This window comes from Bufo bufo, chromosome 10 (genome assembly GCF_905171765.1).
Source record: "Bufo bufo chromosome 10, aBufBuf1.1, whole genome shotgun sequence".
In the NCBI taxonomy this organism is placed as follows: domain Eukaryota; kingdom Metazoa; phylum Chordata; class Amphibia; order Anura; family Bufonidae; genus Bufo; species Bufo bufo.
In genome coordinates this window covers 11,513,890-11,530,333 of record NC_053398.1, presented here as the reverse complement: position 1 = coordinate 11,530,333, position 16,444 = coordinate 11,513,890, and the positions used below count along the sequence as shown (strand labels likewise).

At 46.6% G+C, this 16,444-nt stretch overlaps 1 protein-coding gene across 4 annotated transcripts in view; it reads right to left on the bottom strand.

Annotated features, from left to right (window-relative positions):
* The window catches only part of ACCS (1-aminocyclopropane-1-carboxylate synthase homolog (inactive)), a 66,669-nt gene that overhangs the window by 20,518 nt on the left and 29,707 nt on the right, over nucleotides 1-16,444 (bottom strand). The window contains exon 1 of one of the 4 annotated variants that reach the window (XM_040408856.1): nucleotides 1,827-2,344. The exons of 2 other annotated variants lie outside the window; for them this stretch is intronic. The gene's annotated coding sequence lies outside the window, so the exon portion shown is untranslated. Of the gene's footprint in view, nucleotides 1-1,826; nucleotides 2,345-16,444 lie in introns of those variants that run through there. One more of the 4 variants, XM_040408855.1, reaches the window with a different exon arrangement.

The following is a 16,444-nucleotide window of genomic DNA, read 5'->3' as shown; positions in this document are numbered from 1 at the left end:
CCTTATTATAATCACCGGCTCTGGATATTATAACTAGATATTATTATGATTGCTGCTTCTTTGAATTATAATAAGACAATCTTGCAGCAAGTTCTGGTTATTATGATGTTATAGCGCTATAATTACCAGACTGTAATAATGTAATTGTTAAAATTATTTCCTTACAGGATTGGATTATTATATTACATATTTTATATATTTTTTATTTTTTTTATTTTTTATGATCCAACCTGATTATTATAACTGGATCTGAGGAGTCTTGTGAACATCAGTGGATTTTCTTATATCTGTGGGGTCAGGATATTATAACCCCATTATTCTATCTGCGGGGTCTGGATATTATAATCTCATTATTATATCTGCGGGGTCTGGATATTATAACCTCATTATTATATCTGCGGGGTCAGGATATTATAACCTCATTATTATATCTGCAGGGTCTGGATATTATAACCTCATTATTATATCTGTGGGGTCTGGATATTATAACCTCATTATTCTATCTGCAGGGTCTGGATATTATAACCTCATTATTATATCTGTGGGGTCTGGATATTATAACCTCATTATTATATCTGTGGGGTCTGGATATTATAACCCCATTATTATATCTGCGGGGTCTGGATATTATAACCCCATTATTATATCTGCGGGGTCTGGATATTATAACCTCATTATTATATCTGTGGGGTCAGGATATCATAACCTCATTATTATATCTGTGGGGTCAGGATATCATAACCTCATTATTCTATCTGTGGGGTCTGGATATTATAACCCCATTATTCTATCTGCAGGGTCTGGATATTATAACCTCATTATTATATCTGTGGGGTCTGGATATTATAACCCCATTATTCTATCTGCGGGGTCTGGATATTATAACCTCATTATTCTATCTGCAGGGTCTGGATATTATAACCCCATTATTCTATCTGCGGGGTCTGGATATTATAACCCCATTATTCTATCTGCGGGGTCTGGATATTATAACCTCATTATTCTATCTGCGGGGTCTGGATATTATAACCTCATTATTATATCTGTGGGGTCTGGATATTATAACCCCATTATTCTATCTGCGGGGTCTGGATATTATAACCTCATTATTATATCTGTGGGGTCTGGATATTATAACCTCATTATTCTATCTGCGGGGTCTGGATATTATAACCTCATTATTCTATCTGCAGGGTCTGGATATTATAACCTCATTATTCTATCTGTGGGGTCTGGATATTATAACCCCATTATTCTATCTGCGGGGTCTGGATATTATAACCCCATTATTATATCTGTGGGGTCTGGATATTATAACCTCATTATTATATCTGTGGGGTCTGGATATTATAACCTCATTATTCTATCTGCGGGGTCTGGATATTATAACCTCATTATTCTATCTGCAGGGTCTGGATATTATAACCTCATTATTCTATCTGTGGGGTCTGGATATTATAACCCCATTATTCTATCTGCGGGGTCTGGATATTATAACCCCATTATTATATCTGTGGGGTCTGGATATTATAACCCCATTATTCTATCTGCGGGGTCTGGATATTATAACCTCATTATTATATCTGTGGGGTCTGGATATTATAACCTCATTATTCTATCTGCGGGGTCTGGATATTATAACCTCATTATTCTATCTGCAGGGTCTGGATATTATAACCTCATTATTCTATCTGTGGGGTCTGGATATTATAACCCCATTATTCTATCTGCGGGGTCTGGATATTATAACCCCATTATTCTATCTGTGGGTCTGGATATTATAACCCCATTATTCTATCTGCGGGTTGCGATCACTGTCGGGTTACCTGGCTCCTGTAACACCCGGTTATTATAATCTCCGCCCGGTTATTACATTTCTAGCTCGGGTCACGCCGGCGGGGGGAGGGGTGCACTTAGCCTACATGGGACCCGCTTGGGGTTGTCCTGGCCCGGTCCGGTTCGGCACAGCTCGGTCCGGCAGGGCTGCGGCGGGCGGATCACATCCGGGTCCGTGCACATGCGTGCTGCCATTATTCCGGGATAACTTTGGTCCGTGTCAGTCATTGTGCGGCCGGGAGGGACTGAGACAACCCCCCCTTCCTTCCTCAGCCGGCGGGTGTGCTGCCGCCATCGTGTGGCCAAAGGAGGGTACTGCGGCGGCGGCAGGGAGGCTCCCCACAGGCTGTGTCAGGACATGTTGGGAGTTGTAGTCTCACCACAGAAGTGCAGAGTACAAGCTCAGGTGAGCCCGACAAACGTTATATGCCATGGTCTAAGGGTTAACTGGTAGATAATGGGCCCCAGCACAAACTGAGTACCACGGGGCCCCTGAACATGTGCTTTCTGTCATACTTGGGTCCTCTCAGACCCTACAGGAAATGGGCCAGTGCCCAGAGGGCCCCTGGAGCTGCGGGCCCCCGCCTCACAATGACCATGTCATCAGGTAAGTCACCCTCCTCAGGATGGGGATACAGTTGAATACTGGGGTGGGTCCAGTGGCGACTCTAGGATCAATATATAGGGGGGCACAGAAGATACACGGGGGGGGCACTAATAATATTCACCAGCTAATCATACTACTGAAAAATACTAAAGCAGCCGCTTCCCCTGCAGCTACGCCCCTGGCGCCGGGGTAATATAATTAAGGGGTATCAGGGTACATTGGGTGTAATATAACTGAGGAGGGCTATCAGGCATTATAAAGGGGTAATATGGCTTACATTACCCCTGTATTACGTCCCTGATAGGATAGCACTCCTCAGTTATGTTACCCCTGTATAATGCACCCTGATACCCCTTAATTATATTATATAACTGAGGGATATCAGGGTACATTACACAGGGGTAATATAACTGAGGAGGGCTGTCATGGGACATTATACAGGGGTAATGTAAGCTATATTACCACCGTATAATGCCTGATAGGCCTCCTGAGTTAATTACCCTTGTATAATTATGTTGTACCCGGATACCCCTTAGTTATATGACCCCCCCCCACCGCGATCATATAACTAAGGGGTATCCGGGTACAACATAATTATACAAGGGTAATATAAGTTACTCAGGTATTATACGGTGGTAATATAAGTTATATTACCCCCTGTATAATGTACCCTGATTACCCTCAGTTATATAACTGAGGGGTATCAGGGGACATTATGGGTAATATTATAACTAAGGGGTATCGGGGTACATTACACAGGGGTAATATAACTAAGGGATATCAGGGTACATTATACAGGGGTCCTTAGTTATATTACCCCTGTATAATGTACCAATTATACCCTAAGTTATAGGGGTATCAGGGTTGAGGAGGGGCTGGGCGCAAGCAGGCAGGCCATGAGGCGAGGTAGTGGGGGTACATACTTTTTTTTTAAACTTTTTATTCATACTTTGTTTTCTTCTTAGCTTGCCTAGGGGCCGGCCAGGGCAGGGCCAGGCAGAGTTCTTGGGAAGTTGCCACACACAGTCCTCCTCTGGACCTCTCCTGTCCGAAGCTGGGGCTTGGGCCGGGCACAGACAGGCTCGCTGACACTAGCAGACGCAGGGCTGGGCACAGACAGGCTCGCTGACACTAGCAGACGCAGGGCTGGGCACAGACCGGCTCGCTGACACTAGCAGACGCAGGGCTGGGCACAGACAGGCTCGCTGACACTAGCAGATGCAGGGCTGGGCACAGACAGGCTCGCTGACACTAGCAGACGCAGGGCTGGGCACAGACAGGCTCGCTGACACTAGCAGACGCAGGGCTGGGCACAGACAGGCTCGCTGACACTAGCAGACGCAGGGCCGGGCACAGACAGGCTCGCTGACACTAGCAGACGCAGGGCTGGGCACAGACAGGCTCGCTGACACTAGCAGACGCAGGGCTGGGCACAGACCAGCTCGCTGACACTAGCAGACGCAGGGCTGGGCACAGACAGGCTCGCTGACACTAGCAGACGCAGGGCTGGGCACAGACAGGCTCGCTGACACTAGCAGACGCAGGGCTGGGCACAGACAGGCTCGCTGACACTAGCAGACGCAGGGCTGGGCACAGACAGGCTCGCTGACACTAGCAGACGCAGGGCTGGGCACAGACAGGCTCGCTGACACTAGCAGACGCAGGGCTGGGCACAGACAGGCTCGCTGACACTAGCAGACGCAGGGCTGGGCACAGACAGGCTCGCTGACACTAGCAGATGCAGTAGCAGAGCTGCAGAACAGAAGCAAGCGGGCGGGCACGCAGCTTTACGTGGTGACGTCAACTCTGCGGCTGCCGCACTCCCAGCCTGCGCCCGCCCTGCACGCTCTGCCTCCACTGGGTCTGAACGCCGCCCCCATCTGTCATGTCTGTGTATGTTGTCTGTGTTGTGATTTGTGAATCACTCACTCAGTAGTGCGGCCGGGCGCAGCAGCGAATCAGCGGGGGGCACCGGGGGGGCAAGGAATGACCTGGGGGGGGCAATTGCCCCCCCTGTAGCAACGCCACTGGGTGGGTCCCTGGTTGCCCCCTGCCCGCGTTCACCCTCATGGCCACTAGTCCTGAGGTATATGAGGTGGTACATGGAGAGCACGACATCACTGTGACCGCCTGCACTAGGACCCTCAGGTCGGAGGCCGGAAAAAACGGGCACTATAGGGGGCATTCCTATTATTACTGGGGGCACTGTAGGGGGCATTCCTATTATTACTGGGGGCACTATAGGGGGAATTCCTATTATTACTGGGGGCACTATAGGGGGAATTCCTATTATTACTGGGGGCATTTCTATTGTTACTGGGGGCACTATAGAGAGCATTTCTATTGTTACTGGGGGCATTTCTATTGTTACTGGGGGCACTATAGAGAGCATTTCTATTATTACTGGGGGCATTCCTATTATTACTGGGGGCACTATAGGGGCATTCCTATTATTACTGGGGGCACTATAGGGGCATTCCTATTATTACTGGGGGCACTATAGTGGGCATTCCTTTTATTACTGGGGGGCACTATAGGGGGCATTTCTATTATTACTGGGGGCACTATAGGGGGCATTGCTATTACTGGGGGCACTATAGGGGGCATTTCTATTACAGGGGCATTATAGGGGCATTTCTATTATTATAGGGGCATTCTATTATTAATGAGGGCACTATAGGAGGCATTATATTACTACTGGGGCAGTATAGGGGCCATTTTTATTATTACTGGGGCACTATGGGGGCATTTCTATTATTATTGGGGGCACTATAGGGGGCATTTCTAATATTACTTGGGCACTATGGGGGCATTTATATTATTACTGGGAGCACTATAGGGGGCATTTTATTACTGGGGGCACTATAGAGGCATTTTTATTATAGGGGGGCATTTTTATTTCAATGGGGGCAGTATTCGGGGTGGTTTTATTACTACTGGGGCTAATATAGGGGGCATTTTTATTATTGCTGGGGGCCCTTTACTACTGGTGGCACTATATGGGGACATTCTTCATTTATCACATATTCACAGGATATGGGATAAGTGTCTAATCGGTGGGAGTCCAACCGCCCGTGTTCCCCCATATATACATATACAGCTAGGATCCGTGGTTTATTATCTAACTAGCAGAAGGAGCCGACTTCGCACGGGTATATTTCATCTATTTCATTTAATGTTTGTGTGGGTCGTTAAGATATCAACAGTATCCACTATAATAGTGACCTCTACAGTACCCCACCCCCAAAACAGTGACCTCCACAGCGGCCTGCCCCCTTAACAATAACATCCACAGCGCCCTCCCCTTTAACAGTGACCTCCACAGCAGCCGCCCATTTATTAGTGACCTCCACAGTACCCCGTCTCGTTAACAGTGATTTTCACAACACCCCACCCCCTTAACACTGACCTCAATAGTGGACTGCCCCCTTAACTGTGACCTGTTAGGCCGGACAGTCCGGCTTTCAGACTCCCTGTCCTCCGTCCGGCTCTGTCCTCCAGAGATGTCCTTTTGAAGAGCTCACTCTCAGACAGCAGCACTGTGCTGTCTGAGCGTGAGCTGCAGGGAGAAAGTCACCCTCCTTCCCACCCCTGCAGCTGACAGAAGTTGATTTTAACTTAATTTGTTCAATCCCCATGGGCTGCGGAGTAGGAGGGGCGTGGCTTAGCAGAACCTGGGGGCGGGGTTTTTAAGTCCGTCTTTTGAGGGTGGCCTGAATGGCCACCCTACCTGCCCCCTGAACTGTCACCTCCACAGCACTCCGCTCCCTTAACAGTGTCGTCCATAGCACCCTGCCCCTTTAAAGCTGACCTACAGCAGTGAAGAAAAATGGCTGGGTTGTTATGGAAACCTGGAGTAAAACTGTGTGTATGTGGAGACTAAGGGCCTGCGAGCTTCTATTGGCTGATAAGGGTCATGTGACCGTGTGTATGGCAGTTGGGATATGAAGAGAGAGACTTGCAGGCCTGTATTGGCTAATGCAGGCCATTTTTTGGGAATATCTCAAGAATGGTACGTCCTAGAGAGCTGAGACCCCCGCAAGATTTCTTTCCAGGTAGCAATGGATGTGTGCACCAAGTGTCGTTGAAATCGATGGTTGCATATTTGAGTGATCACGGAACATACATATATACATACATACGTCCTTCTTTATATATATATATATATAGATATGCAATCTAGAAAAATATACCGACCCTCTTTATCTGTCACATCATCTGTAATTTGGATATGTATAGCCTTGTGTTTTATTATACTGACCCCCCCCCCCCCTTGGGTAGGTAATATGTCAGGAATGAAAAGCATACTAAGCCCCGCTGGCCCCTGCCCCATAAGATGCACTCCCCCCCCCCTTCCCCCCTTATGGGGCGAATACTAATGAGCAACGCCGACAGCAGGAGGAAGAAGATCGCGGGCGGTGAGGGGCGGTGGCGTCCAGGAGCAGGAGAAGTAAGTGCTTTTTTTTTTTTATGTGATCTGTGGCTGGGGGCTGATTATATATGGCTGGCGGCTGATTATATATGACAGGGGGCTGCATATATATGGCTGGGGGCTGCATATATATGGCTGGGGGCTGCATATATATGGCTGGGGCTGAATATATATGGCTGGGGGCTGATTATATATGGCTGGGGGCTGCATTATGTATGACTAGGGGCTGCATATATATGGCTGGGGGCTGCTTATATATGGCTGGGGGCTGATTATATATGGCTGGGGGCTGATTATATATGGCTGGGGGCTGATTATATATGGCTGGGGGCTGATTATATATGACTGGGGGCTGCATTATGGCTGGGGGCTGCATATATATGGCTGGGGCTGAATATATATGGCTGGGGCTGATTATATATGGCTGGGGGCTGATTATATATGGCTGGGGGCTGATTATATATGGCTGGGGGCTGATTATATATGACTGGGGGCTGCATTATGGCTGGGGGCTGATTATATATGGCTGGGGGCTGATTATATATGGCTGGGGGCTGCATATATATGGCTGGGGGCTGATCGTGCAACAATGATTTTGCTACTGAGAGAAAAACATGCGATTTATACTAAAATAAGAGCTGATTCCAAATATGAACTCGCTATTTGCCTGACACGTCTAGTTTTTAACCCCTTAAGGACCCTGGGATTTTCCATTTTTGCGTTTTCGTTTTTCACTCCCAGCCGTCCTATAGTCCTAACTTTTATTTTTCCATTTAGATAGCCTTATGAGGGCTTATTTTTTGCGGGACAAGTTGTACTTTGTAATGGCACCATTTACAGTTGCATACCATGTAGTAGGGAGCGGGATTTTATTTTTCAAATGGGTTAGAATTGGGAAAAAACGCAATTCTGATAAAGGTTTAATTTTTTTTACACTGTACACTATGCGGTAAAATTGACCTGTTATCTTCATTCTCCAGGTCAATACGGTTACAATGATACCACACTTGTATAATTTTTCTTGCGTTTTAATACTGAAAAAAAAAATTTAACCTTTGAGGAGAAAACATATTTTTTTTTATAACTTTTTTGTAGTTATGTGTACGGGGCTGTGTGAGGGCTCATTTTTTGCAGGACCATCTGTTCTTTTCAGCGATACCAATTTGAAGTGTGTGCGACTTTTTGATCACTTTTTATTAAAAAAAATTTGGGTAGTTGAAGTGACAAAAAATTGCAAATTGGCTGTTTTTATTTTTTTTCCCGTTATCCCATTTGCCGTATGCAATTAATATTGTTATATTTTGACAGTATGGGCATTCTTCGCACTTGGCGATGCCCATGATGTGTATTTTTTGTATTGTTTAAGTATTTTTATTTTAAAGAAAGGGGGGTGATTTGAACTTTTTTTTTTTTTTACTTTTTTAAGTCACTTTGGGTGACAATAACTGGCAATCATTAGATTGCCTATTGTGTTCATTGATGTCTATATAGACACCATTGAACACTTCATTTGCACTATACCAATACAATGCTGCCACCTAGTGGCCTGTATTGGTATAGTCATTTAATAGGCACCAAAGCCTGCTTGATCAAAGCCTGATTAGATCAATGTAACAGGTTCCCCGATCTCAGCCGGGGAACGCTGTTACCGGAGCGGAAGTGCACAACTTCTGCTTCCGGACTGCGCAGATGCCGTGGTCACATTTGACCACGGCATCTGAAAGCAGAAGCCCGGTGGCTATGGCGCCCGCTGCACGTGCGAGCAGGCGCCATGTTTGAGGACAGCGGAGGTCCTTGAAGGGCTAAGTACATGCAAAGCCTATTCAGTTATAATATTAATGCATTATATTGGAGATATTCCAGTGGACCTGTCCGGACCTGTCCCGACGCACTCAGGCTGATGTCAGCAGTAAGTATATAAGGCAAGCTTGACAGATTTGGATAAAGTGATCTGTTATAGTGCTATCCGTTTTGAAACTTAAGATGGATAAACGCAAATGTGTTAACGATCCAGACAATTTCTGCTACATATGTGGCAAATACACTACTTATGATCAGCGCAAGAATCTGACAAAGCGAGTGCGTCTTGCAGCTTGGGATGCGTTTGTGCTCATAGTGCTGACCTTCCTTGGGAACAGACGAGGTGCAAACTCTGCTGAATTAGTAGGCAACATGCTTACAGCGTATGAACAACTTGGCTGCCGAATGTCATTGAAAGTGCATTTCTTACATTCCCATCTTGACTTTTTCCCACCCAATTTGAAACACGTAAGTGACGAACATGGAAAGCGGTTCCATAAAGATATTTCTACAATAGAGAGCAGGTATCAAGGCCGCTGGAATCCCAACATGATGGGGACTGCTGCTGGTTTTTGCAATGGGAAAATATGACCGTTCACAAACGCAAAAGCAGATGCCTGAAGCACTTGTAACAGTACTGGGCCTCGCTCAAGTAAGACTTTTAACCTGAAAAACAAGACTTTTTTTGAAATTTTGTTATTCATTTACATTTTCATACACTGTTTACTACGCAAACTTTGATGTAGATCAGGAAATTGTTGGAGTAAAACTCGTTCTGTTCAAAATTATTCAATGCTTTCCAAGTGCTTAATTCATTTAGGCATACTTATGCATAGCAAAATTTTCTGACGTGTTATAACAATTCTGACTTCGGATTTGTAATCCGCACACTCGATTTAGTATAAGACAAATGGTTTTTGCCCAGTAGCAGACGAAAAGGTTTTTATTTTATTTTGCGTAGTGTAATTACATATGGCTGGGGGCTGACGACATATGGCTGGGGGCTGACGACATATGGCTGGGGGCTGACGACATATGGCTGGGGGCTGATATGAGGCATAGAGGACTGATATGAGGCATGGGGGTCTCATCTGAGGTCTGATCTGAGGTCTTATTAACATTGGGGATATGATTGGGGCTGTGAGCTGAAGTCTGATTAATATTGGGGGTCTGATTGGTGGTCTGACCTGAGGTGTAAAGAAAAATATTTTTTTCTTATTTTCCTTTTCTAAAACCTAGGTGCGTCTCCCCTGCCCTTTGTGCGCTGTGACGTCACGCGGAGGCGCTGCAACGCTAGGGTGAGCCGAGCCCCGGTCTCCTTCCTGCAGAGCGGTGCCCACTTCCAGCCCTGAGCCCAGCTGCCCAGAGCACTGATCCGGAGCCGCTGGAGTCTTCAGAACTGTAAGGATTTACAGTAATTCACTGCCAGCTGTATTATTTTATATATATATATATTGTTTTATGTGAGTGAGGGTGCTGGGTGGTTGGAGAAGTGGGAGGGAGCTAGAGGTGGTAAACAGGTCAATCTAAAGACTTATTTGTGAACCAGTTCTTTATGTTTACATTATAAAAGTTTACTACTCTACGAGGTGTGTGCGTTGTGGTGGAGGGTGTGATCGCATGCTAGGGTGCGGGAAGGCGGGATCCAGGCTGTCAGTCATCAGCAGGTGGGCAGGAATCCATGAATAACCAGGACTCTTCTCAGGAGGCCGTGACTCTTTTCCAGGCCCGGTCTGCAATGATTGTGATGTTGGTTCTCGCCAACCACTTACTTTTAACTTATAAATGACCGACCGCTGAAATCCACTCACCTGTCTGTACTTTATACTGCCGTTAGTATGGGCAGCATAAAGTTGATGACAGGTTCCCTTTAAAGACGGCCACCCTTTTTAATCTAGATCCTAATCCTTTTATATTCCAGGACAGGATTGTCATTATTTATTAAAGATATAATATAAAGCATGGGACTGCCGGGAGGGGGTGGGAGAAAGAGAGAGGAAAAAAACCCACCCTTATTCACATCCATCACTAGGTGACCCCTTTGGTATTGCTTCTCACCAATGGATCCCCAAAATTTCCCTAAGTGTCCCTCTTAATAGTAACATAGTAACATAGTACATAAGGCCGAAAAAAGACCCTTGTCCATCCAGTTCGGCCTGTTATCCTGCAAGTAATCCATTTTATTTCCCCTGATACTGCTTCCTGATATTTCAGTTTATCCTCCATCCACTCTTTGATTTCATTGGAGAAAGAAAAAAAAACAGGTAGGGTTGTTCCAGATTACTCTTAAAGGGGTTGTCTCTTCCGCCACCATGGTGCACTAGCGGCAGCACGGAACACCCTGCCGGAAAAGGCTACCGCCAGTATGAAAGTGGCCTGAACTGGAATTATATAATTATATACCAGCAAAGAAAAAACACCCCCGTGACAACTCAGGTCCCTCCCATAATTATGATTCCTATTAGGCTACATGCACACGACCGTGCTGTTTTTTGAGGTCCGCGAATCCTCAAAAGAACGTAAGCCGCACGTGTGCCTTCCGCAATTTGCGGAACGGAACGGGCGGCCCATTGTAGACACGCTTATTCTTGTCCGCAAAACGGACAAGAATAGGACATGCTATATTTTTTTTGCGGGACCACGGAATGGTACAACGGATGCGGACAGCACACTAAGTGCTGTCCGCATCTTTTGCGGCCCCATTGAAGCGAATGGGTCTGCATCCGAGCCGCATTATAGTGTATAGTGTATTACTGTAGTGCAGCGGCGGCATGAAGCGCACGGCGTCATAGCAACCAATGACGCCGTGCACTCAGCAGGATGCCAGTCCGGTATCTCACGGACCATGTTCCACGGATGTGTGAATTCAGCCTAAACCCTTTATAATGACCCCCTGGGACATTTTTCCACTGCCTCATTTGCTAAAAGTAGTTCCTTTGGAGGGTAGAGTCCGGACCAAGTTTTCACCTCCAGTAGAAGAGGAGATGATCCCAACTAAGTTCCCCCATTTGAATAGAGCGGCAGGAGGCACCCATGTAAGTCGGCCGCTCCATTCAAACGGGGGAACGCAGGCTGTCGGGCTCCCGCCGATCAGACACTTATCCCATATCCTGTTGACATGGGATACATTGTCTCAATGGGACAACCCCTTTAATATTGGGGCACTCTAGGGGGTGGTGTTACTACTGTGGGCACTATCGAAGGTACTCTGCTTGGCACAGTTATTTTTGTAGCATTTTTAGGGGGACTATCCGTATGGCACTATTATGCCTGTAGTGTAGTATTTGGGGGTATGAGGGAGAACAGCGGGTGCAGTATTGTGGGTGGCAGCAGGATAACACTGTTGAGGTAAGTGAGGAATCTAAGATATCTGTCTGGTTAACTCTGCAGAGACGAGACATGGCGCAAAAGTTGCTATGGTGGTCTGGGCGAATGGAGAAGATAAGGAAAGAGAACATGTACATCACTGGAGGTATGTAATGCTGTATTCTCCTGTATTCTCCTGTATGTTTGGTATTCTCCTGTATTCTCCTGTATGTTTGGTATTCTCCTGTATTCTCCTGTATGTTTGGTATTCTCCTGTATTCTCCTGTATGTTTGGTATTCTCCTGTATTCTCCTGTATGTTTGGTATTCTCCTGTATTCTCCTGTATGTTTGGTAGTGCTCGTGTCTCACCTCCACAGCCCTCTCCTCCATATCTTAATTAGAGACAACAGGAGGACGACCGGACGTGGAAACTGCAATATACTGTCTGTATCAGTTCACCTGGCGTTTCACAAAATACTCCATCTTAGACAGCTGAAGGTTTGCTACAGTTTCATCCAGTCTACACAATAATTTATTCATTAAAAGTACAATAGACACCACTGGGTTACGCAGCTCACGGTACCACGCACGGACTGTGGGCGGGTGTGGCGCTGAGCAAGGAAGAAGGTAGCCATGTTTTTCTGATCCTATACAATCCCTATGTAAAAAGTAGAAGGGCCCTTACACAATTTACGTTGGCTTTGTCCTGGCCACATCTGATACGATACGCAGGTGAGCGCTGCAATTTGACTTTCTATATCTGTACAATCCCTATAAGCCACATTCAGATGCAGCCTGAAGGGTTTATTATGTTTTATAACTCGCTTCCAGCGAGCAGTGATTGCAGTTCCGCTAGTCTCCAGCGGGGGGCGCAGCAGCCCCAGCCCGCTCTCCGTTTTTTCTCTTGTCTTCACGCTGACGTCTGTGTATATTCAGGAGTCTAAACAGCAGGATGGGTGACGTCAGGAGATTAGACAATCAGAGTGGAACGTCTTGTGCCCATGGAATGCAACTTGAAAGAAATGGAAGCATCTTCACCTCTGGACCCGGCAGGGCGACGCTGAGAAACATCTCCTGATATATTATTAACCATTGTGTATGCAGCACAGAGACGTTCATCCACATTGTGCAGGATGTATCCGGTCACACCTCTCGCTGTTGCCCCAAAGGTTCACACGTGTACACCCAGCTTTCCATTGAAATCAATAGGGTCTATAAAAACATAAGGGATTCGTCACAGTGTGCCAGCGATGGCCACACGTAGGCTTGCTTGCCCCCAGCTAGTAACCCTACAATTAGTTCCAAAATCCTTTGCATTGGCTACAATGTATCGCCTATAGAGTTAGCCAGTCAGGAACAGTGCACCACCAACCTAGCAGTTTTGGGGCAGTGCCCGAGGACCTATGGTACCCAATAAGAAGTAGCACCCATTAAAGGAGTTGTCCGCTCTCTGTTTCTTAGAAGCAGGTTGGCTATTATCTGTGGGAAAACCTAGCGCGCGAGTGGTCAAATCCCCAGCAGCACCCCTGCAGGGGAAATACGGCATTACACATTTCTCATTAGAATCAATGGGCTGTCATTGATCGAGAGTGGCAGGGCGCATGCTCGAGCAGCTGCTCTATCAGATTAGGGTTAAAGGGGTTATGCCATCTTAGACAATGGGGGCATATCGCTAGGATATGCCCCCATTGTCTGATAGGTGCGGGTCCCACCTCTGGGACCCGCACCTACAAGGAGAACGGAGCGGAGAAAGTTGAGGAGGGCGCACTGCGCATGTGCAGCCGCCCTCCATTCATTTCTATGGAGCCGCCGAAAATACCGAGAGCTGGCTCGGCTATTTCCATCGGCCCCTCAGAAATGAATGTGAGCGGTGGCCGCGCATGCGCGGTGCTCTTCCATTCACTTCAATGGAAGAGGCAGGGAGCTGCGCCTGGCGGTAGACGGACCCCGGGAAACTCTCCCCGGCTACGTTCTCCTTGTACGTGGGACCCGCACCTATCAGACAATGGGGGCATATCCTAGCGATATGCCCCCATTGTCTAAGATGTAATTACCCCTTTAAGGGGACCCCCGTTCTTTGGATCAGGTGGGGTCACAGCGATTGGACCCTCACCGATCAGTTAGTTATTCCCTATCCTGTGAATTGGGGATAACTTTACAACTCGGCACAATCCCTTTAAGTCTCTGTATATAAACAAGAATGTTTCCATTCATTGACAGCAAGCAGAGAGCCACACAGAGTATGTTGCTCAACTGGTGGCAGGAAATCAAAACTGTTCAGATGCAGGCGCCGAGTGACGGAAGCAAATTTTTTGGAACAAGGAACATTTTTGATGCGAGGCACATGGAGGAAAAGTGAGGGTTGTACATACAGTGCAGGAAATGCGGGGTTAATATAGTGTAAGAGCTGGGGCCAGGATCCATGTGATGATGTCACACTGTATATGGTCTGTACATAAACCCAGCATTCGTATGTATGATGAGGTAGCTGGGTATGGGGTAGGCAGGGGCTTCCATCTGACCAGTTATAACAGACAGAGAGGCTGCCACACATGTGTCTGGCCCTTTCTACCGAAGTCTGTGAGAGGCACATTGAAATATCATTTATAGGTCCTACTTTTTGTACTGATTCATGTCGTAATATATCTGTGTAGCTGTCTGAGCTTTGTGATACAGAGCTCCAAATCCCCTGCTTTTAGAGTTTTATACTGTAATTTTAGCTACCTGCAGTCACCACTAGAGGGAGCTTACTGCATGCAATGCATACATTCACTAAACCAGTATGTAGCAAGCTCCCTCTAGTGGTGACTGCAGGTAGCTGCAATTGCAGCATTTGACTCTATCTATCCATGATAAGTTCTTATGGGGGGGACCCCCCCCTTTAAGCAATAGAGGGGATGTCGGTAGATTCACGCTGCCTCCGGGGGGTATGTCATGTTGGCGGTGGACTTATCCATGTTTCGCCAGTAGCGATGGGATGTCGTCACCCGCCGCGCTGTATTTGGTAACTGGATTTGCAGAGAGGGGAAGATGGGTTTCTCTCTGCGTCTGAAGTCTTGCCGGGCAGCACATTTCAAAACCAAACCTTCGTCCTGCCAAGAACATGTTTACACATCGCAGCGAGAGCACCCAGTGTGCTGCATCTCCCCAGCATCTCCGCTTAACCCCTCACACCCCCGACCTGGGACTCGATCGGAGAGATGTAGCAGAGCCAAGTTGTCATTTCGCTCAGATGATGTGTTGACACAGGGCTGCCCTATTACAGTGGAGCCCCAAAGAGTTATAGGACAAGATCGGCTCTGCTACATCGGCACAGATTAAGAGGATGACTTTAAAGCAAGCGAACAAGTCAGATTACAGAGAGAACATCCTGCATGCATATTACTTACTGGGCAGCGGGGTCCTCAGCTGTCGCCCTGTTACTGGATACAGATAAACAAGGCATTACCATCAAACTGGCAGCACGCGTCCGTTCACACCTCGCGGTTGTATTGTTTTTGTTTATTGCAAAATTGCATTAAAAAACATAAAATGGCCACAGTAAAACTGTGTGAGGATAGCAGCAGCTGCCCCTTTATAAGCTGACGACTTTAGTTTACCGGCCCTTTAAGTACCATTACCTTCTATTGCCCTCCCTAGGGTGTAGGCTTCACTTAAAGGGTTATTTCCATCTGGACAGGATCTGCCATATTTGTATGATTTTGTCTGGATCCAACCTCTGGGACCCGCACTTATCCCCAGAACGGGGGTCCTCCAACCCCCACCTCGATGCCTCTGATCATGGAGGGGTTGTCTCTCTCCATTCACTTCTATGGGGAGTTCGGAAAATAGTCAACTGCTCAGCTACTTGCAAACTCTTGTAGAAGTGAAAGCAGGGAGTTCAGCCACGGGGGTCGGAGGACTTACACCTACTGGACATTTAGGCTATCCAGATGGGAGTACCCCACTCATCCCAGTTCTAGCAAATCCTTTTCATTCTTTGTATAATGTATAACTTTCCAGTTGACCTTTTGCAACAATTCCACATCGCATTTTCAAGATCTCTGCTTGCTGCCATCCCATATTAAGCTTTCTAATAGTGTGTCCTGGACATGTGATGGACCCACAGGAGCGTCGCTCGTTACAAGGCACAGCTTTGATAAATTGTTTTGTAATGAGCCCTGTGTGTCCATCACATGACGATGACTGATTTATTATATTCACTGAAAGATATCAAAGATGGTTCCCAGCAAGCAGAGATCTTAAAAACATTAAGGAATTGATACAGACGTTATGTTGCAAAATTTTATCGCTTTTCATTATACGTACATGTTCTGCAACAATCCTGTTTATATATTTATTTATAATAAATTGTTTTTCAAACTTTAAAATCTCTGCTTGCTGTTAGTGAATGGGGACATTGCGATCCAGAGGCTGCCCTGACCTACTTACTACTTTTCACAGCTGAAAGTTTGATACAGTT